General features: G+C 42.0%; 1 protein-coding gene across 1 annotated transcript in view; it reads left to right on the forward strand.

Annotated features, from left to right (window-relative positions):
• Positions 1-22,305: 22,305 nt before the first annotated feature.
• Positions 22,306-23,921, forward strand: part of matr3l1.1 (matrin 3-like 1.1) — a 63,308-nt gene continuing 61,692 nt past the window's right edge. Inside the window, exon 1 of the mRNA XM_034182248.1 lies at positions 22,306-22,377. The gene's annotated coding sequence lies outside the window, so the exon portion shown is untranslated. The remainder of the gene's footprint in view (positions 22,378-23,921) is intronic.

Genomic DNA, 23,921 nt, shown 5'->3' on the forward strand with positions numbered 1-23,921 from the left:
TCATAAAGAGAGCAGCAGAATCACAGCATGTTGTCTGCTTTTTACTTCCACCTTTTTCTCACAGTTGGACCAAACACAACCGTAACTTCTGGTTCAGTTAAAGATTTTTTTTTTTTTTTTTTTACTTTTTAGAGTCTCTGTCATCACTTCCCTCATCCCTTCACAGGGAAATGACTGAAGAGTTTTCCGATGGATAAATGTTGTGGGCTGGGGTGTTTGGCTGTTCTCAAACATCTGAAACGTATATATCAGCGATCTCTCATCATGATGCAAGTGAGAATAATTTGATTGGCAGTTTAAATGACTAATATCCTGTATTGTTATATGGCTTTGATGCTACGTGTGCTCTGATTGGCTGATTTTCGGTCTGATATTTTCCTGTACAGACCTCCCGTTCAGCTAATAACCCTTTATTACAGTTGTAATAAAAGAATTGGACCACTGCTGTCAATCTGATCAGATTTCTAATTATAAAGTCTAAATGAGACATTTCCAATCACCATCAATGATTCTGATTATTAACAGGTTATTAGGGTCAACAACTAAGAAATGAAACCATTGTTATCCTTGTCATTACCATTATTAACCCTGTCACTGTGATATGAAGCCATCATTAACCCTGTCACTGTTCTAAGAAAAAAATGTTAGTTCTGTCACTGCAATATGAAGCCATTACTAACCCTGTCACTGCCATATGAAACCATTATTAACCCTGTCACTGCATATGAAACCATTAATAAACCTTTCACTGCTTTATGAAACCATTATTAACCCTGTCACTGTGATATAAAATCATTAACCCTGTCACTGCATGATGAAACCAGTATTAACCATGTTGTTGCCGTATGAAACTATTATTAACCCTGTCACTACAATGTGAAACCATTATTAACCCTGTCACTGCGATATGAAATCATTATTAGCCCTGCCACTGTGATATGAAACCATTATTAAACCTTTTTCCTGCTTTATGAAACCATTATTAACCCCGTCACTGTGATATGAAACCATTATTAACCATGTCACTGCATGATAAAACCATTATTACCCTGTCATTGCCATATGAAACCATTATTAACCCTGTTACTGCATGATGAAACCATTATTAAACATGTCCTTGCTGTATGAAACCATTATTAACCCTGTCACTGTGACATGAAACCATTATTAACCCTGCCACTGTTCTATGAAAAAATATAGTTCTGTCACTGCTATGAAACCATAATTACCTCTGTCACTGCTATATGATACCATTATTAACCCTGTAACTACAAAATTAAACCATTATTAACCCTGTCACTGCTCTATGAATCCAATATTAATTCTGTCACTGCTCTATGAAACCAATAATTACCTCTGTCACTGCTATATGATACCATTATTAACCCTGTAACTGCAAAATTAAACCATTATTAACCCTGTCACTGCTCTATGAAACCATTATTAATTCTGTCACTGCTATATAAAACCATTATTAAATGGCAAAATGGTAAATGGGCTGCATTTATATGGTGCTTTTCCATCTGCATCAGACACTCAAAGCGTTTTACAAATAACGCCTCACATTCACCCCAATGTGAGGGTAAATTGTGAACCATTATTAACCCTGACACTGCATGATGAAACCATTATTAACCATGTCATTGCCGTATGAAACTATTATTAACCCTGTCACAACAATATGAAACCATTATTAACCCTGTCACTGCAATATGAAACCATTATTAACCCTGTCACTGCGACATGAAACCATTATTAACACTTTTGCTGCAATATGAAACCGTTATTAACCCTGTAACTGCCATATGAAACCAGTATTAACCCTGTCACTGCAATATGAAACCCTGTCAATGTCATATGAAACCATTATTAACCCTGTCACTGCTCTATGAAACCATTATTAACCCTATAACTGCAAAATGAAACCATTATTAACCTTGTCACTGCTCTATTAAACCATTATTAACACTTCTGCTGCAATATGAAACCGTTATTAATCCTGTCACCACCATATGAAACCAGTATTAACCCTGTCACTGCAATATGAAACCCTGTCAATGTCATATGAAACCATTATTAACTCTGTCACTGCTCTATGAAACCATTATTAACACTTCTGCTGCAATATGAAACTGTTATTAACCCTGTCACTGCTCTATGAAACCATTATTAACCCTGTAACTGCAAAATGAAACCATTATTAACCTTGTCACTGCTCTATTAAACCATTATTAACACTTGTGCTGCAATATGAAACCGTTATTAATCCTGTCACCACAATATGAAACCAGTATTAACCCTGTCACTGCAATATGAAATCCTGTCAATGTTATATGAAACCATTATTAACTCTGTCACTGCTCTATGAAACCATTATTAACACTTCTGCTGCAATATGAAACTGTTATTAACCCTGTCGCCGCAATATGAAACCCTGTCAATGTCATATGAAACCATTATTAACCTTGTCACTGCAATATGAAACCCTGTCAATGTCATATGAAACCATTATTAACCTTGTCACTGCAATATGAAACCCTGTCAATGTCATATGAAACCATTATTAACCTTGTCACTGCTCTATGAAACCATTAACACTTTTGCTGCAATATGAAACCCTTATTAACCCTGTCAATGTCATATGAAACCATTATTAACCCTGTCACTGCTGTATGAAACCATTATTACATCCACCAAGGATGTAATAAAATCCCCAGTGTTTATTTTTTTGTCTGTCTGTCTTTTAGCAGGATTATGTCAAAACTACTTCACAGATTCTCACCAAATTTGCACCAGAGATAGATATTAGGCCATGGAAGAACCCATTAAATTTTGAAAGTTTTCCAGATCCGGATTGGGGACATCAGAAATCCCTGAATGCTCTTGTTAACCCTGTCCCTGTTGGATGAAACCATTAATTCTGTCACTACTGGATGAAAACATTATTAAAGGCGTCATGATGTTAAATTTTGTGTTGAAGAACTTTCAGAAATGTTTTGTTGTCAGAAATCTCACACACTCACTGAGGTGATGCGTTGAATGTCACATGTCTGAATCAGATGTGTTCACGTTCACAGATCCTGGACCCTGAACAGTTTTCTGACGTGAGGACAAAGTTTCAAACTGGGAGCTTCAATGAATTGAAGGAACTTCCTGATTCTGTTCTTCTGTATTTAAATGGAAAGAATCCTTTAGTGAGCAGCACGGTGGCTTAGTGGTTAGCACTGTTGCCTCACAGCGAGAAGGTCGTGGGTTCAATTCCCGTGGCCTTTCTGTGTGGAGTTTGCATGTTCTCCCCGTGTGTGCATGGGTTTCCCTCTGGGTGCTCTGGTTTCCTCCCACATCCAAAGACATGCGGGTTAGGTGGATTGGAGTCTTTGAATTGTCTGTAGGTGTGTGTGTGTGGGTGTGTCTGTGCTTGTTTGTCTGTTTGTGGCCCTGCGACAGACTGGCATCCTGTCCTGGGTGTACCCCGCCTCGTGCTCTATGACTGCTGGGATAGGCTCCAGCCCCCCACGACCCTTAATTGGACTAAGAAGGTGAATGAATGAATGCTTTAGTAGCCACGCCCCCCTCTATCTTGATTGGGACCATTTGTGACATATGTCACCAAAGTTGAAAACTAGTTGTTTGAGAGCGACATTTCTAAACTTTATCGGGAGTGTTTTGATGTGTACAGACAGACAGCTGAGGATATTTAAGTATGTCTAATGTGCAGTGGTGGGCTAATCCACTAACTGCTAATTAGCGAAACTAACCTTTTCATGAGCGGATTAGCTTTTCAGCTAACTTTGAAGACCATCAGCGGACCAATTAGCTTCCGCTAAATTTACTTCTGCTAACTTTCAGTCCGTTTCCGCCATTTCACTCTGCGCTCATTTTGGATTTTACCTGACAGCAGAGACAGATCACAGGGCGCCAGACGAGTACTTGGCCTTGGTCCACCCGGCTCATGGCTGCAGCTCCGCTGGAAGGCGTTGGACAAAGTCAGAGTAAGATACTTGTACTTTCACACAAGTACCACTTTGAGGTACACTCAAAAAACTGACTCATTGGATTGGATTTCCATTTAATAAATATATGCAGTCCCAACTAAATTAAATTAAGTGATCTTACATGGATGTGCTTTTTGGGGCTACTTGAATTGAGTTCATCCAGTGAGTAATTTTTTTTTTTGTGTACTTTAAACAAGACTGGTCATGACATCATCATGAGGGCGTGGCCCACAAGCTCACACAGTTCATCTTCCACACAGTGAAGCAGTTTTCCCCTCAGAGATGGTCAAACTAAAACATCTGTCTCCATGTCTTTTTTTCTTCATTTTTTAAAATTTCACATGAATTTCTCTTAAACCAGTCGAACGTCCGAACAGTCAAAAGTGCCCGCCCACTTCTCACAGTATCACAAAATGAATCAAACATGTTCACGAACAATAAAATCTCTCAGCTCATTTCTATAAAATGAACCTTGTCTCTGTGGTGAAGGAGTTCGACTCCCATCGGCTTCACACTGCAGCCTCCGCCCCTGAACTCTGACCTTTCAGCATCGACCAGTCCTTGCAAAATTGGATCACTTCTTCCCATCCGTGGTCTATTAGAGTCTGCTCCTTTCTCTGCCCTTGAGCAAGGCAGCATCTCTGCATCTGGAGTTAGTCTCCGGTGCCTGACTGTGGCTGCACACAACCCCTAGTGGCTGGATTGGGTGTAACTGTAAACTGAATGCAGAGGATGAATTTCCTTCTGTTTGTATAAGAACAATAAAGAGTTCTCCGGCTGACTCCTGCTCCTCCTCCTCCTGCGCTTGATAAACTCTCATCATCCGCATCATCAGAGTTTTTGCACCGATAGATTCATGTGATTATCAATAATCTAAAACTGGTGATTTTTTTAAAAAAATTCACAAACATCTGTCAATCATTAGTTTAAAATTCAATAAAAGGCTGAAGTGGAATATTTTAGTTATTTAAACATACAGAACTGCTCAAAACAGATCAGATCAACTTTAAATTGGATTAAAGTCGATCAGTCAATAAAATCCACATTAGAAATAACATCTATATTATAATAGCCAAATGGCCTCTGTGTGTGTGTGTGTGTGTGTGTTTTGACACATTGACTGTTGTTATCAATAACGGCTTAGCTGAATTTAAAATGGCACAAAAAATATTGCGTTGAAATAACCTTTGAAATAAATACTGTGTGATAACCTTTGAAATAAATACTGTGATTGTAATTATACGGATTTTAAAATATCTTCAAAGCTTTGTTTTTTGTAGAAATTCTGATTTCCTGTAGATCACAGATGATCAGTTATTTTGGATTTTTTTAAGTTTTTTTGTCTGATTTATTAATTGTTGCATTAGAAATAATCACAATCTTTTGGACATTAATTAAGTAATTGTTGATTAATTTGGGGATTTCTTAACTCACAGTTACACTGTTTATTTTATTTTATTTTTTGGCTTTTGGTTCTTTAATGAACCTGTTTGACTTTGATTAAAATCCCCCCCCCCCCTTTTTTTTTTTTTTTTTTGTTCCTTGTTGCTGATAAATTTATCCCAGGACTCATTCATCAATAAACTGAAAATGATTCCTGTCTGAGGATCTCTGGTTCTGTTACTGTTATTGCTGATGTCATTTGTACATTTTTTTAAATTTAGTCCTGTTGATGTGTGTTTGTTACTTTTCTGTATTTTAGTATTTTACTTAAATGTTTGTAAAAACCAAAATAATTGTAATTAGTGAAGCATTAAATTACTCATTTCAGTCTTCATGTGGTTTGTTACTTTGTAAATATTAATTGAATTAAAATAAAATGTTTGATAAAACTGAAATTATTTTTCTATAGTGACACCAAACTGAAAAAACCTGACATCATATTTCAGTTTATTTATTTTTCATCTCATTTCATTTATTAATTTCAAAGGCTTCAGCTAAATTTAAACATTTTTCCTCGTTGAATTACAATGACGAATGGATGATGAGGTTTTTTCTGTAAAACCTGTTTCATAATTTACTGATTAATTTAATCACTATAAACACACAAATCAGTTGTTTGTTAAAAATTAAGCTACCACAATCATAAAAAATTATAATAATAACAAAATCATATGATAGTTTAATGAAATGTTTCTGTTTTTTTATTTGGTCCTCGGAAGTAGCTTTGTGGTTCTACAGAACAGATTATATTTTCAGGTCTGTGTTTTACCAAATCCTAAAAAATAATCATAATAATAAAAACATTTAAATTAAAAATAAAGAAAACTTTAAAGATCGATACAGAAGGATGATTTTCATAATTGTTTTCCTCTGTTTTTTTAAAAGATGTTTATCTTAGTCTAGAAATTGTCATACTTTTTAAATTTACATCAACATTTCAGGATTAAAACAAATATAAAACCACATTCAATCCAGTTTAAAGTCTTCATAAGTGTTTCGAACCACATTTGGTTTTAAACCCATGTAAAAGTGTGACAGAGAGCACGTTCATCTCATACGGAACAAAGAATCTGCAAAAAGACACAAAAACTCGGATTTTTGTTCTGCTTTTAACACAACAACATCATCAGTTAAATTCGTTTGGTTTCAGTGTGGAAGGTTTCTCGTTAAAATCCCACCCCTGCCACATTTCTCCATGTAATGTGGAGCTGCATCAGGAAGTGCCGATTTAACATACAGATCCACCTCAGATCCTCCTTTTTCGCGCGCACACACACACACACACACACACACACACACACACACACACACACACACACACACACACACACACACACACACACACACACACACACACACACACACACACACACACACTATCCAATGCATTCATCCGCTGATTGTTTTAGCTTCATTATTCAATGATCTACTCGATTGACCCAAACTGATTAACTAATCGATCATTCAAATCCATACATTGTGAGAACTGAGAAAGAGACTCACTGATGAAGGTCAAAGGTCACGTGCTCACAGTGAACCGACAAAAGCAGTCTGAACCAGGAGAACAAACCTTTGGTCTTTGGTGCCCCCTAGTGGGTGATAAAAAACAAGAATGGGGAGATCGTGTGTTTTGTTTTAATAAACAGATGAACACGATGAAACATTCTTTAATATTTACTGTTTACATTCATGAAGCCTTTAACCAAAATTTTAAAAAATGATCACATTGTTATTTTAAAAATTCAAATCAAGTCGTGAAAAAGGTTTATTTCAGTCAGCAGGAAAACTGATGCAAAAACAACAATAATAATATATTATTTCGACTGGTTTCTGAATTGTAGTGTAAAATTCAACTGAAACTTATTTGTGTTTTTTGGTGCAGTTTTGTTGTGTTACTTGCTTGTTTTTAAAGCAATCAGAAATATTTGAGACTATTTAATGTAGCAATTTAATAACGTAAAAAGTCTCTTCTGGGGAATAAATACTGATCTTAATTACGGATTACAATTAAAGCATTTTAGTGTTAAAAAACGTCATAAAACCACACTTTGAATTTTCCCTGTATTATCAGAATGTGTTTGAATAAATAAAAAATTATTCATTTCTACAGTTTGGTCTGAAACCATTAAAAGACAACGACATCAGAACTGTGTAGAAAACATGACGAACTTCAGAGAATAAACATATCATCAGCTCATTTTATTATTCCATGCATAAGAAACATCATCTGAGATTATTTTTCCTTAATTTACCACCAAATCTATCCAGGGTCAATCTTCTGTGAAATGTTAAGTACAAAATTTATTACTAAAATGACCAAACGTGTCTTCTTTTTTTCTTTTTACAGTTTTAACATGATCTCGTTTGAAGCTTTGAGTAAATAATAAAAGCTGTTAAACTCTTTCGTTTCCCCCGAAGGAGCGCCCTCTGGTGACAATTGGCTGCTACCACACACGTTGATGAGATTTAGCACCCTGCTCAGAGTGCCGCTCTCGTTGGAGCGACAACACACAGAATGTGTGTCTTTGTCCCAGATAAATCTCTTTCAGTGCAGCTTCTTGTTCTGACTTTAACACGAAGTTAACAACCAAGTCTTTCATCGCCAACTGTAAATGGTAATCAAACCATTCCAATCGTATCTTTCTGAACTCTTCCGCATCAAACTCCATCGTCAATATTTACAATGCTCATAAACTTTTAAGTTTCTTAAATATTTATTATGGCCACTCTTAAAACTTCAGTTCTCTTTATAATTTTATTACTGGTAAATTTTAGAATGAATTTAGATCTAGGAACTACTTTTGCGCAGGAATTCATCAAGCACATCGGCCGCAGGCGCGTACTAACACAGAATCCCCAGAAACTGTGGAAAGTTGTTCGGCCAAAACGAGAGCATCCACTTTAGCTAGTGGCGCTCGTGAGAGTGTGGAGATTTAGAATCGGCCTTTAGTATCATGTTCAAAGCACATTTTATGGACACTAAAATATTTTCTTTGTTTTTGTCTGCCTCATATCTCGTATTTTTACCGAGATGGTAAATGGTAAATGGACTGCATTTATATTGCGCTTTTCCATCTGCATCAGATGCTCAAAGCGCTTTACAATAATGCTTCACATTCACCCCGATGTCAGGCTGCTGCCATGCAAGGCACCCACTACACACCTGGAGCAAATAGGGGGGGCCTTGCCTGTAGCTACGCTGGTCTGCTCAAAAAGGACTTCACGCTCCTTACTGATGTCCACAGACATTTATTTCTTTATTCAGCTCGTGTAACAGCCATGGAACAACCGTGGGTAACACCCGTGGAACACTGTGAAAACTAAAAAGACAAAATGCTACATTTAAACTCATATTCATAGACATTAACCCTAAATTACACATTTCGGCTGTAACAAGACAAAACAGCATTATAAAATAACTTTTACCGTGTGCGCCTGTTTGACCAGCAGTAGAATGACACCATAAGCAGATTCTGTGTCTTATCTGAGTTTTACGTGCTGCTCTGACTTTCCTTGTCCTTTTTCTCTCCCGCTCTACACATATGCCCTTCCGGGTCGTGCAATTACGTGGCTTATTTCCTCTTCAGCACAGGTAATTTCAAAATAAAATAAACATCTTAAGCTGTAAAGCCATGTTACACATAGCCTTAAATAATCGTGCAATTATTCACCAAAATGAACAAAGGAAATTTTGTATCATATTCCTGTTGTCGTGGTAACCTATATACAATTCATTTTGGCGTCAGTTACATTGCCCAAGTGGTGATTTTAAGGTCAGGTTGGGATTTGAGCCGATGATCCTCTGGTCTGGAGCCCAAAGCTTTAACCACGAGACCATCACCTCTCCTGTCCAATGTTCCTTTTTTCTGTTTTTTTAACTGTTCCATTTCATTTACTTGTGTCCCTTTGCACAGGGTGTGGTGGCCACGTGGTTTGTATGCTTGCCATCTGTGTGGAAAGTTCCTGGTGTCGGCGACCAAAAGGTCCCCAAAAAAAATTGGTCCCCCTGCTTCCACTGCACATGCGGCATTTCTAAGCGTTTCTGCTTCAAACTGCCTCATCTATCTCAATGGCAGATATCTGAAGCTTTTGTAAAACAATCATTTCCACATAAATTCAGCATTATTTCATCATAAAAGACGCAGGAAGCGATCAGAGCGCCACGGCTACACAAGCTGCTAGCTGATGCTTTCAGAAAGTGTCAGTCATTTCAAAGCGTCGTCTAGTTTTGCCCTGAAGCCCAGGGAGCATCTGAAGGGATTATTCTGTTTTCTAACTGAGTTGAGTTGAAAATAGATAGCTGACATTTTTCAAGGTGGTAATAAATTAAGCAAAATTTCTCTAACGAGTTGGAATGATGTGTGAGTCCAGAATGTTTTTAGATCAGTCTGGTTTCTGTGCCCAAGAAGAAGAACCCCAACACACTTAATGACTACAGACCTGTGGCCCTAACATCACATGTTATGAAGTCACTTGAGAGGCTCGTCCTGAGTCACCTCCGCGGAACCATCGCTGGACCTCCTGCAGTTTGCGTGCCAGCCCAACAGGGGAGTGGAGGACACCATCATCTTCATGCTGCACAGAGCTTATTCTCACCTGGAGGAGGCAGGCAGCACTGTGAGAGTCATGTTCTTTGACTTCTCCAGTGCATTCAACACCATCCGGCCTGACCTGCTCAGCGATAAGCTATGTGACATGAAGGGGGAGGATCCACTGGTGGCCTGGATTACCAACTACCTCACAGGCCGCCCACAGTATGTGAGGCTTCAGGACGTTACTTCTGACACCATCAAGAGCAGCACGGTGGCACCACAGGGAACGGTCCTCTCTGTCTGTTCAACTCTACATCTAAAACTTCAGGTTGTTTTCACAGTCCTGTCACCTGCAGAAATTCTCGGAGGATTCTGCCATTGTGGGCTGCATCGGCAGTGACCAGGAGGCTGAGTACAGGAGTGCAATGGACAGGTTTGTGGAGTGGTGTGGACTCAACCACCTGCAGCTCAATGTATCTAAGATGAAGGAGCTGGTGGTGGACTACGTAAGACCCGTCCAAACCCAGTTACCATTAATGGAACTGAGGTAGACACTGTGGACTACTACAAGTACCTAGGTGTCCACATAGACAACAAACTGGACTGGACTGTAAACACAGATACTGTGTATAAGAAAAGTCAGAGCTCACTGCACTTCCTCAGGAGGCTTAGATCTTTCAATGTCTGCAGAAATATGTTGCAGACATTTTATTACACAGTGGTCTCCAGCATCATCTTCTGCGCTGTAGTATGCTGGGGCAGCAGGCTGAAGGCAGCTGACACGAACAAACTCAACAAGCTCATCAGGAGGGCTGGCTCTGTCCTGGGGGTAGAACTGGAGTCTGTGGTGGAGGTGTCAGAGAGATTAGATTAGATTTGATTAGACAGAACTTTATTAATCCCTTGGGAAGACTCCCTCAGAGAGCTGATAAACTGATAAAATTTATTGTTTTTGTGCAAATATTTGCTCATTTTGAAATGGATGTCTGCAACACGTTTCAAAAAAGCTGGGACAGTGGTATGTTTACCACTGTGTTACATCACCTTTCCTTCTAACAACACTCAATAAGCATTTGGGAACTGAGGACACTAATTGTTGAAGCTTTGTAGGTGGAATTCTTTCCCATTCTTGCTTGATGTACGACTTCAGCTGTTCAACAGTCCGGGGTCTCTGTTGTCGTATTTTGCGCTTCATAATGTGCCACACATTTTCAATGGGTGACAGGTCTGGACTACAGGCAGGTCAGTCTAGCACCCGCACTCTTTTACTACGAAGCCACGCTGTTGTAACACGTGCAGAATGTGGCTTGGTATTGTCTTGCTGAAATAAGCAGGAACGTCCCTGAAAAAGATGTTGCTTGGATGGCAGCATGTGTTGCTCCAAAACCTGGATGTACCTTTCAGCATTGATGGTGCCATCACAGATGTGTAAGTTGTCCATGCCATGGGCACTAACACACCCCCATACCATCACAGATGCTGGCTTTTGAACTTTGCGCTGGTAACAATCTGGATGGTTTTTTTCTGTTTTGTCTGGAGGACACAGCATCCATGATTTCCAAAAACAATTTGAAATGTGGACTCATCAGACCACAGCACACTTTTACACTTTGCATCTGTCCATTTCAAATGAGCTCAGGCCCAGAGAAGGCAGCGGTGTTTCTGGAAGTTGTTGACGTATGGCTTTCGCTTTGCATGGCAGAGTTTTAACTTGCCCTTGTAGATGCAGTGATGAACTGTATTAACTGATAATGGTTTTCTGAAGTGTTCCTGAGCCCACGCGATAAGATCCTTTACACAATGATGTCGGTTTTTAATGCAGTGCTGCCTGAGGGATCGAAGGTCACGGGCATTCAATGTGGGTTTTCGGCCTTGCCGCTTACGTGTAAAAAGTTCTCCAGATTCTCTGAATCTTTTGATTATATTATGGACTGTAGATGATGGAATCCCTAAATTCCTTGCAATTAAATGTTGAAAAACATTGTTCTTAAACTGTTGGACTATTTTTTTCATGCAGTTCTTCACAAAGTGGTGATCCTTGCCCCATCTTTGCTTGTGAACGGCTGAGACTTTTGGGGATGCTCCTTTTATACCCAATCATGACACTCACAATTAGTGTCCTCAGTTCCCAAACGCTTATTGGGGCTGCACCTTGTCACTAATTCCACTTGTGATATTCATGGACAGGATATCAAGGCGTAGTTGGGGGGAGGAGGGTTTCCAGTTTGGTGGGCTCAGGGTCTCATCACTGCTTTTTGCAGATGTTGTGGTCCTGTTGGCTTCATCGGCCTGTGACCTCCAACAATAACTGGATCGGTTCACAGCCGAGTGTGAAGCGGCTGGGATGAGGATCAGCACCTCTAAATCTGAGGCCATGGTTCTCAGCAGGAAACCGATGGATTGCCTACTCCAGGTAGGGAATGAGGTCTTGCCCCAAGTGAAGGAGTTCAAGTACTTCTGGGTCTTGTTCATGAGTGAGGGGACAATGGAGCGTGAGATTGACCAGGGAATGGGCGCAGCACGGGCGGTGTTGCATTGCACTGTATCGTACTGTTGTGACAAAAAGGGAGCTGAGCCAATAGGTGAAGCTCTCGATCTACTGGTCAATCTTTGTTCCTACTCTCACCTGTGGTGATTGCGGGTACAAACAGCCAAAACGAGTTTCCTTAGGAGGGTGGCTGGTGTCTCCCTTAGAGAGAGGGTGAGAAGTTCGGTTATCTGCGGGGAGGTCAGAGTAGATCCGCTGCTCTGTCACATTGAAAGGAGCCAGCTGAGGTGATTCGGGCATCGGGGGAAGACCCAGGACTAGGTGGAGAGATTATATCTCCACACTGACCTCCACACTGACCTGGGAATGCCTAGGGATCCACCAGTCAGAGGTGATCAATGTGGCCTGGGTAAGGGAAGTCTGGGGTCCCCTGCTGGAGCTGTTACCCCCGCGACCCGATCCTGGATATGCAGTTCAAGATGAGTGAATGAGTGAGTGAGTGAGTGAAAAATGAGCTCAGAAAGATCAAGGTGAAGAAGGCAGCTGGCCCTGACAGCACCATCTCCATGCTCCTCAAATCCTGTGCTGGCCAGCTATGTAGGATAGTGGAGCACATGAGCCTGAGACATGGGAGAGTGCTTAAGCTGTGGAAGACTGCCTGTGTGGTACCGGTTCAGAAGAAAAGGTCACCACACCTGGATGACTTCAGCAGCTTCAGGTCGGTGGCACTGACATCGCATCTGAAGAAGATCCTAGAGAGGCTGGTCCTTGGACATCTCCGCCCCTTTGTGAAATCATCAATAGATCCACTTCAGTTTGTGGCTGGTCAAGGCTCACATAACATTCAGCCTACCTGCCACTCTTGACCCATTCCAGTTTGTGTACCGTCCCAAGCGCTCCACTGATGATGCCATAGCAGCAGCACTTCACCTCAGCCTGGCTCATCTGGAGAACAAAGACAGCTGCATGCGGATGCTGTTCATTGACTTCAGCTCTGCCTTCAACACAGTCATCCCACAACACCTGGTGAACAAACTGAGTGCTATAGGCATCAGCACCTCACTCTGCAACTGGCTACTGGACTTTCTCACCAACAGACCACAGACAGTATGAGTTGGCAAAAACTCCTCACAGACCACCATCATGAACACAGGGCTCCCCTAGGGATGTGTGTTGAGCCCTCTGCTGTTCACCCTGATGACCCATTGCTGTTGTGCCAGACACAACTCAAACCACATCATCAAGTTTGCAGATGACACAACAGTAGGGGGCCTCATCAGCAACAATGATGACTCAGCCTACAGAGAGGAGGTACACCATCTCATCAACTGGTGTGACATCAACAACAGGCACCTCAATGTCAACAAAACAAAGGAAATAACGGTGGACTTCGGGAGGAATCACAAGCCTCACACACCTCTCACCATCAATAGCAGTGCTGTGGAATCAGTGAAAAGCACCAAGTTCCTGGGGATGCACATCACTGATGACCTGACATGGACAACCAACACCACCTCCCTTGTCAAGAAAGCACAGCAACGCCTCCAGTTCCTACGCAGGATGAGGAGAGCCAGTCTCCCCCCTTCAGCACTCACCACCTACTACAGGGGTGCCATTGAGAGCATCCTCACCAGCAGTCTCTCAGTCTGGTATGGCAGCTGCCATGTTGCTGACCAGAAAGCGCCACAGAGAGTGGTGAGAACAGCAGAGAAGATCACAAGGTCAGCCCAACCATCCATATAGGACCTGTACTCATCCCGCTGCCACAGAAGAGCCATCAACATCATCAAAGACCCTACCCACCCCTCAAACAAACTGTTTACCCTCCTACCATCTGGCAAGCACTACAGCAGTATGCGCTGCAGGACCACCAGACTCAGCAACAGCATTTTCCCCACAGGCCATCAGACTGCTATACTCACTCCCAAAAGCAAGAGCATTACCCCCCCCACCACACACACACACACACACACACTACAGACTAAACTACTTTTATGCACATTACTTTGCACAAAAAACAAAAAGTTTAAAAACTTATTCATCTCCATGCTGCTACTCTGCACTTTTGCCACATTGCACCTATATTGCTGTATTCAGTACTATTGCACTCCTGTAACATACCTCAGCTGACTACATTCTGAAACACTGTGACAGTCTTGGAAATGTATGCTCACTGTTGTCTATATGTCGTGTTGATTGTTGTTCTGTTACTGATATTATTTGCACTTTATGTCCCAGTGATGTCTCATGTCCAGTTTATATTTAGTTGTATGTCTAATTGGGTGAGGAAATGGAACAAATGTTCAACAGAGGTTAGAATGAGTAGTAACTTAGTAAGATTTAAGAAACTACTCAAAAAGAACATCATGTCTAAGTATCATAAAGAAGCAAATATAATTTGATTTATATGGAATGTTCAATTTATAAGTGGGACTCATTGTATATTTGAATGTGTGGGTATGTATATGCGTATGTAGATATATAGATATGGGTAGGTGTATATGTATATGTATATAAGTGACTGTGTATATGTATGTATGTATATATTTATGTTTGTAAAGTATATAAGTATGTATATAGGTATATATGGCACAGCCCAAGCAGAGGGTCACCCCCAAGAGCCTGGTCTGCTTGAGGTTTCTTCCTTATAGTGTTGGGAAAGTGTAGTGACACGGACCCACAACAGGGGGCGCAAATGAACGGTCAATAGATGAGCCAAAATATAACAATTTAATGTTGTGAATGTGCACAACGAACATACAGACAATCTCAGAATATCACAACAGTCAATACACAAAGGTGACGTGTGGGCAGGCTCGAGGATAGAAGACGTCTGTCCTGAGGAGAGCCGGAACCACACAATTTCCGCCGCCCCAGAACCTGGTGAATACTGGAGCCGCCAAGTCCCGAATTCCCAGGTGATCACCGTCCCCGACTGTCGGATCTGGTACTGCTGGCGAAGAACAAAGACAGTCAAGTGTGGGTGTGTGTACACCCAGTAACAATAACGGTGGGAATGCCACCTCCACCTCACACTCAGCGCGTTGCAGCGGTCTCAGCTGAAAAGGAGCGCCGTCTTGCACAGCCTCCTCAAAAATGACCGGTTCTCCTGCAAACACTCACAATAAACAGATTTACAAAAGGCTGAGGATATTACCTCCAATGAAGTATGATATCTCGGCAACGAGGTGGAGATGACGTCTGGTCTTTATGGAGTGAGATGATGTTGAGTAGATGGGTGACAGCTGTCAAGAGGTAATGAGCGACAGCTGTCACCCCCGGCTGTGTCCATGGCGGCAGCGCTCTCTCGTGCCTGAAGCCCGCACTTCAGGCAGAGCGCCCACTGGTGGTGGGCCAGCAGTACCTCCTCTTCTGGCAGCCCACACACAACATATAGGGAGTTTTTCCTCACCACAGTTGCCTAGTGCTCGCTCTGGCGGTTGGTAAGGTTAGTCCTTACTGGCGTAAAGTGCCTTGAGTCGACTTTCTTGTGATCTGGTACTATATAAATATAATTATAAGTGAATAGTATATTGATGTGTATGTCTGTGTGTCGACATGTAGTAGTGAATTTGTATTTATGTAAATATGACTGATAAAAATTGTTGGACTTGTACGAGCAGGGGTGGGCACTAATAAGCTTTGCTTCAGCCCACACCCTTTCGGACTCACTAGTTTTGTCTGTGTTTGTTTGTGGAATTGTTCATTTTTTTCTATTTGTATATTTTGTGTGCTGAATAAAAACTTTGTCACTTTCACTTTGTCACTTTTAATTTAGCCTCTGTTACTGCACATCAGTGGTGTCAAAAGTACACACATTTGTTACTTAAGTAGAAGTATAGATACTGCAGTTTAAAAACACTCTGGTAAAAGTTGAAGTATCAACTTGACCTCTTTACTCAAGTAAAAGTGAAAAAGTATGTACTCCAAAACCTACTTAAAGTATAAAAGTATAAAGTAACCTTTAAAAAAAAAGAGAAAAAAAAGGTAGATGCCACTATATGAATTGAAAGCTTAATTTAAAAAATGATTCGTTCTACATGTGGCCCAAGACCCAAAACCCCAAATTACCCCCCAACACCACCTGCACGAAAATGTCTGGGACTATTCCAGACAATATTCAAAATACACCTCATGGATGCACTGGGATGCATCATCAGTGATGTATCCTGGGGTCATCAGGTGTTTCGGGTCTTGCAACATCATACACCCTCACCCAGGCGACCCAGCCGGGGGTGATCAAGCCCCGACTTGCATCCCAGTAGCAGCCCACGGATCTGCCCTCTTCATCCAAAGCCACCTGGTGGCCTTTTCAGCGGCTTCGCTTGCGGACTTGATGGCCCTTTTCTTTGCCACTCCTACGATGCCCAGGCGGCTGAGGACCTTGCACAGAGACCGCCCTGCAAATCCCCTGCAACCTACCTCTATGGGCTCGTAGACCATCTTCCAGCCTCCCTCCCTGCACTCCTCCACCAGTTCCTGGTACTTAGCCCTCTTCCTCTCATTGGCCTCCTCGATGTTTTCTTCCCAGGGCACTGTCAACTCCAGTATGATCAGCTGTTTCGAAGACTGAGAGGTCATGATTATATCTGGGCGAAGGAATGTTGTTGCGATGTGCTGGGGGAACCTCAGCTGCCTATCCAGGTCAACCTGCAAGTGCCAGTCAGCTGCTGTGTAGAGTAGTCCTGATGTCGCATGTTGGTTTGCTCTGGGTTTTTCTCCAGCTTTAACAAAGGAGATTGCCTTCTTTGGAGCATGATGGTTCTTGCTGGAGCTGATGGCTGAGGCTACGCTCTCAGCGACTGCCTTAAGCACCTGGTTATGGTGCCAGCGATAGTGACCATCTGCCAGAGCCTTTGGGCAGCCACTGAGGAGGTGTTCTAAAGAGCCTCTACCAGAGCACAGTGGGCAGGAAGGTGTCTCACTTTTCCCCCACACATGGAGGTTCGCTGGACTTGGCAGAGCATCGTAGACAGCTTGCACCAGGAAGCGGACCCGCTGAAAATCTGGCTGCAAGATGTTTGTCCAGGTGATCCTGCGCTGTAGTGCGCTCTCCCACCTTGTCCATGCTCCCTGTTGCTGTAGTCCTACTGCCCTGCTCACCCGCTCTTCCTCCACACCCGCTCTGACTTCTTCCTGGATCAGGTGGTGCCTTTCCTTCCCATGGGCCTGGCTGATGAGGATCTTTGGGAAGTAACCCAAGCCTGCTCTGCCTGTTGCCACAGTGCCCACCAATGCCTTCTGTCTTAGGCGTGACTCTGCCAACTCCACTGCTTCCCATGCCTTCCACTTCCTTCCTGTCCTCACCTCGATGCCGGCTGCTGACACTTTGCAGTCCTTTGAGTCCCTGTACTGTAGAACTTCTCTGGTGCGTGCCACCATGAACTCTTCTGTGAGACCACTGAGAGGAAGCTGCAGGATGTTACTCGTTCCGTACAGGGCAGCACTGGTAAGGCTGCGAGGAAGTCCCAGCCACTTTCGAAAAAAGCCACTGATCTTCCTCTCTAGGGACTCAACTGCTGTTACTGGGACTGCATAAATCAACAGGGGCCACAAGATGCGGGGCAGGATTGAATGCTGGTAGATCCAGGCTTTAAACCTACCAGGCAGGCCAGACTTGTCTACCTTGGTGAGCCAGGTTCCAAGTTCTAAGCTGGCCTTCTGGATGGCTGCTGAGTCCTTCAGGGTGGAGTCGAAGAGTTTCCCCAAACTCTTCATGGGTTGCTCCGTGATGGTTGGGATGATAGTTCCTGAGATGGAAAAGCGGAACTTGTCACTCACCTTCCCCTTCTTCAGCAGCATGGATCGTGATTTGGAGGGCTTGAAGCTCATCCTTGCCCAGGTGATGACCTTTTCAAGCCCTTGCAGGATCCACCTGCACCCCGGGACCGACATGGTTGTTACGGTGAGGTCATCCATATAGGCTCTGATGGGGGGCTGTCGTACACCTGACTTGGTCAGGGGCCCTCTGCATTCCACCTCAGCTGACTTGACCACCATGTTCATGGCTAGGGAGAAGAGGACAGAGATGGTGCAGCCTGTAATTATCCCTTTCCCAATGCGATGCCAGTCCGATGTCTCTGACCCAGAAGTAACTCTCATCCTGAAGTTATTATAATAATCCAGGATGAGGTCCTTGATCTTACTGGGAACATGGTGGAGGTGGAGAGCGAGCTCAACCAGCTTGTGTGGTATGGACCCGTAGGCGTTGGCCAGGTCCAACCACAACACAGCTAGGTCGCCTTTGTTCTCATGGGCCTCTCTGATGAGTTGCGTGATGACCCCAGTGTGTTCCAAGCAGCCAGGAGCAGAGATCCCTCCCTTCTGTACTGATGGGTCAATATAGCTGTTATTGAGGAGGAACTCGGTCAGTCTTCGTGAGACGATGCTAAAAAACACCTTCCCTTCCACGCTCAGCAGTGAGATGGATCGAAACTGACTGATGTCTCGTGAGTTCTCCTCTTTGGGGATCCAAACTCCCTCAGCATGCCTCCACTGGTCGGCCACTGATCTGTTGTCCCTTACCAAAAAGTAGTACATGCAAGTATGTTTCAAGTATACTTCCAGTTTACTTTTTATATACTTATCAGTACTACTTTTTGGTAAGGGGTGTTTCTATTCAGGTTCTTTTTCCCTCTTTCTCTAAAATTGTATATAATAATCATTAGATTATTAATATATAAACAAAAATAAATTTAAGAAATATTACATTTTGAAAACAAATGCACCCGAACGTGATGAGAGCTGCTTAATGCTAACTTTTAACATTGAAAATGCCATAGACATGCTAACGCGTTAGCGTCGCTCCCGTTTTTAAGTTATAAAATACGTCTATCAACTGTTTCAGAAGACCATAACAGGTCGGTTTAACATACAAAAGGTAAATAATACTCACAGAAGTATGCTCTTTAGGGTTTTAGCGGGGGAAAATTAAGCGAAAGAAAGAAAGAAGCAATAAGAAACGAAGCAATAGGTCGAAGCATTGCTTCAATCTGCGAACCACTGCTTGGATTGGTTCACAGCAAAGCCGTGCTGCAGAAAAGTTGATTACAGGCGCACATGACGTGAAATATATATATAAACATTAAACTGAAGCCAAGAGTAACGAGGCTGTTTGTTTTAAAAATGTAAGGAATAGAAAGTACAGATACCTGTGTGAAAATGTAATGAGTAGAAGTCAGAAGTAGGCAGAAAAATAAGTAAAGAAGTAAAGTATAGATACCTAAAAAGTGTACTTAAGTACAGTAACGAAGTATTTGTACTTCGTTACTTGACACCTCTGCTGCACATTTGGAGTTTGAGGAAATGCAATTTCAGTCTTCTGTGTAATGTATTGTTGCATGACTTGATTTGATTGACAATAAGGTTCACTTTGACTTTGACTTTTGTGTACCAGCCTGGCATCGGAGTGGACGATGTTGTCATCTACCTCCAGGAAGTCACTGAAAACCAGGGCCCGTATCCTCGGTGCATCTCAAAGCCCTCTCAAAGAGCTCCTAACTGAGCCTAAACTATCCTGACAAGGACTCCCAGCCTCAGAGAGACCCAAGAGGTATCTGAGAACAACTTTGGGCATGGAGTTGAAAGAAACTTGTATCTTAGTGAGGAGGCGGGGTTGACCACGTTGCTAGGTATGACGTGGCCCTGTAAGAGCTGTGATTGGTTGTCACAGAAAGGGAAGGAAATAAAAAAAATGTGCTCTGAGCTCCTACATATGAATGAACAATAAAATCAACAGATCATATAACTGCATGAAGAAATGTGTAATTGTGAAAATAATTTATTGTCATGATGATGATACTCAGCAAAATTAAATTGGAGCGATCGCGGGGCCGGCCGCTAAACCTGTAAATTGTTGTGTTGCAATGCATTATGAGAGTTTGGGGGTTTGGTGTTTTAAATGTTGCTATTGTGGCTCATGTTAGTTTGACAGTGTTGTTAGTGTTATCGATGTATTGTGTTTTTGTAGTTCACTTGGTTTAGTGAGTTAAGTGTCACCATGTTGTCATCATAAGTGAAAAGTCCCTGTATTGTTTTATCTGAAACATAAGAGCGCCTCCTAGTGGCAGTGTGCCAAAAAGACAAAAGCTATCTCCTGTTTTTCATTGTTCCACGCAGTTCACCACAAAATTAATTGTTAAACAGCTTGAAGATGTTTGACCATATCCCATTCACATGCTGATTATCTACATATTAAAAGTGTGCGTGGGTGTGTGAGTTTATTAAGTTCAATGTAAGTACATAATATAATTGTAAATAAGTTAAAATTACATGCATGACACAAGAAAGTGAAAACACTTATTTCCATTGTCCACTTAAAAATCAAATGACAACATAATATAAGTAATAATAAAATAAAATAATAGCAATAATACTGATAATAATAATAAAAATAATGCTAATATTAATGTGTGATTGTAAATATGATAACAACAACCTAAACAATTTATAAATACATACATAAATACATTAAGACAGTAAATTTACATAAAATAATTACATAGATCAAGCAGGTAGCATGTTACTGACTCACTGTCATCCTACATATGGAGAATATCTCTCCTTCCTTTCTGTCTCTTCCACCATCTCCTCTGTTTAAGACACTCTTAGGCTTCTTAAAAGTCCTTCTTCCTCCTGTTAACAGTTTGGCAGCTTTGGAGATCTCTTAAGGCTTAAGGTGCTTTGTGGACAACTTTCATCTTACCAAGGGAAAATTCTAAGAAATGTCTAAGAATTTGAGGAATTCTAAGATTTTTCTTCGAATAACGTCACTAGAGATGAGATGACAGATTTATTGTCATTGTCATTACACAAGTGCAACAACAACGAAATTACGTTTACACTCCAATTACCTAAGACAAAATACAGCAATTAAGCCACAATTATTACTAGTTGAACGTAATAATGGCACACATCAGAATTAAAGACAACACATATACATTTGACATTGTTTATGTGCACTAAACCTGAAGCAGTCCGTCATCTGAACGGAGGCAAAGAGGGTGAAGGCTGTAGCAGGAGGGCCTGCACCGCCCAGCTTGGGGAGTTGAAGGCTGCAGCAGTAAAAACCACTCTGCCTCCAGGGTGGCAGGGAGGAAGCCAGGGTGAGGGGAGTGTAGAGACACAAGGGGGTGGGTGTAATAGGAATGGAGGGAGGGAGAAGTGCGTCATGTGCAGATGAGTTAAGTTTGTGTCAGTTTCTGTCCATGTGTACGTAAAGTCTGACATTGCTAGGCAGCAGCAGGCTGGGGGGTGGGGGGGGGGTAGATAGATAAGAATGGGGAGCCAAATTCCTTCACCAAGGCTGTTGATCCTTCTGGGGGAAGAGCAGGGCATTTGACTTCAGGAGATGATAAGGCTGCCATGTTTATGTTAGGCGAAGAAATACAGAATTCCATTTACTAGGAGCTATTTTTAGCCTTAGGCTGCTTCATGGATACGTGCCCTGGATCCTAGTCTGGATCCAGAAAGATCCACAAAGATCACAGACATTGTCCCTGAAAGCCAGGACAGTAAGTGTTTTCTCACCGACTAGACGCTGAAGTCTCTGGTTTCCAGAACTGGTTCCTGGCGCTCACTGTATCCATGTCCAGGCTGGATATGATGTCCAACACCTTGAAGGGGATCCGGCAGATGCACAAGATGTCCCAGAGAGCAGCCGTGTCCACCGGACCAAAAATCAACAGAGGCCAAGATGCGTTTCACCAAGAAGGTCATATGACAGGAAACTACTTTAAAGACAAAGTCAACAAACACAGGACAGAAAACAATCAAATAAATCCAGAAATAAATAGATAGATAAATAGATAGTTTTCCTCCGGGCCTGCAGGGAGCAGTAGTCACTCTTTTCTTGTTGTTAGCTTCCGCCATTAACCCCAACGGAAGTGTTTCGAAGCTTGAAAACGACGTTTTTTTCTTTGTGAGTATTAAGTCGTTTTGTTATTATTATTAATAACAGCAGTATTCTCCGTTTTCTTTGCCATTACAAGGTTTATTTGCTGTTTTTTGGGCGTGTTGTGTCGGCAGACATGATTTTTTTTCAGATGAGCGGCTAGATTAGCTTTGTTAGCTGCATACGATAATTATTATGTGCTTTCTACTTCAGCTGATGTTAACATACACGTTTACCGTGAACTGTATTTATATTTGTATTTGATGACTGCAGCAATAAGAATCGTTGTTTGAATGATGAAGCACGTCATCGATAATCTGCCATCATTAATTTTTCGTACTGACGAACATGTCGGTCGGATTAAAGAGTCCTGAACCTGAGTTGGAGGAACATAAAATCGTTTGATCACGTCGAGAACATTAGGTTCGAAAGAAACGGTAATGTGACCGATCTTTTCCATCGGCTGCAGTACTCCGCCTTGAAAGCAGGGGGCGCACCACTGCTCAGCTGTCCCTCTTTCGTTTTTTTTTTTTAAATAATTTTGGGGGTGTGGTCGCAATGTTAGTATGAGGCATTAATAAAAAATAATTTTATCGCTGTTGAGGTGCATGTCAAACTATATAATGATCATAACTTGAAATTTAGCGGAAGATTCAATTTTTTTGAGCTTCCAAATGATTCATTCTGGCGTTTTGCTGTAGCTTTAAATTATAAATTGACTTCCAGCTGTTTCAGTCCTGATTAATAGAATGTGCACAGCAGTAAGCTCTGGGCATCACGGTGGCTTAGTGGTTAGCACTGTTGTCTCACAGCAAGAAGGTCATGGGATTGATTCCCACCTGTGGCCTTTCTGTGTGAAGTTTGTATGTTCTCCCCGTGTTTGAGTGGGTTTCCTTTGGGTGCTCCAGCTTCTTCCCACATTTAAAGACATGCAGGTTAGGTGGATTGGAAACTTTATTATTGTCCAGGTCTCCCTTATAAAAGAGATCTTGACCTAAATGGAACTCACCTTGTTAAATAAAGGTTAAATTAAAAAATTAAACTGAAACTATGTCTTTACTCTCACAGTTTGACTGAGACAAAAGTCAGCCTGACTATGGTGTTGTGAAAGTGTAGGAACACGGACCCACAACAGGAGGCGCAAATGAACGGACAATGGAGGAAGTCAAATAACAACTCTTTACTGTTGTGAATAAGCACAACAAACACGGCGAATTACAATAATAGAAAAGAAGTCAATTCACAAAATGTGTCACGTGGGCAGGCTCGAAGATAAGAGACGTCTGTCCAAAGCAGAACCGGAACCACACGATTTCCTCCGCCACCGAACCCCGGGAATACTGGAGCCGCCAAGTCCCGAACTCCCAGGTGGCCACTGCCTCCGCTTGTCGGATCTGGTACTGCTGGCGAGGAACAAAAACAGTTAGGTGTGGGTGCGTTTGCACCCAGCAACACGTATGGTGGGAAACCACCTCCACCTCTCGTCGGAAGAAAACAACACAATATCTGTTATCCAAACACACAAAGCAACAGGTATCCCTGTCAGGAAGACAATATAGTCGGCTGAGAAC

Source organism: Thalassophryne amazonica, chromosome 11 (assembly GCF_902500255.1).
Source record: "Thalassophryne amazonica chromosome 11, fThaAma1.1, whole genome shotgun sequence".
Classification (NCBI taxonomy): Eukaryota; Metazoa; Chordata; class Actinopteri; order Batrachoidiformes; family Batrachoididae; genus Thalassophryne; species Thalassophryne amazonica.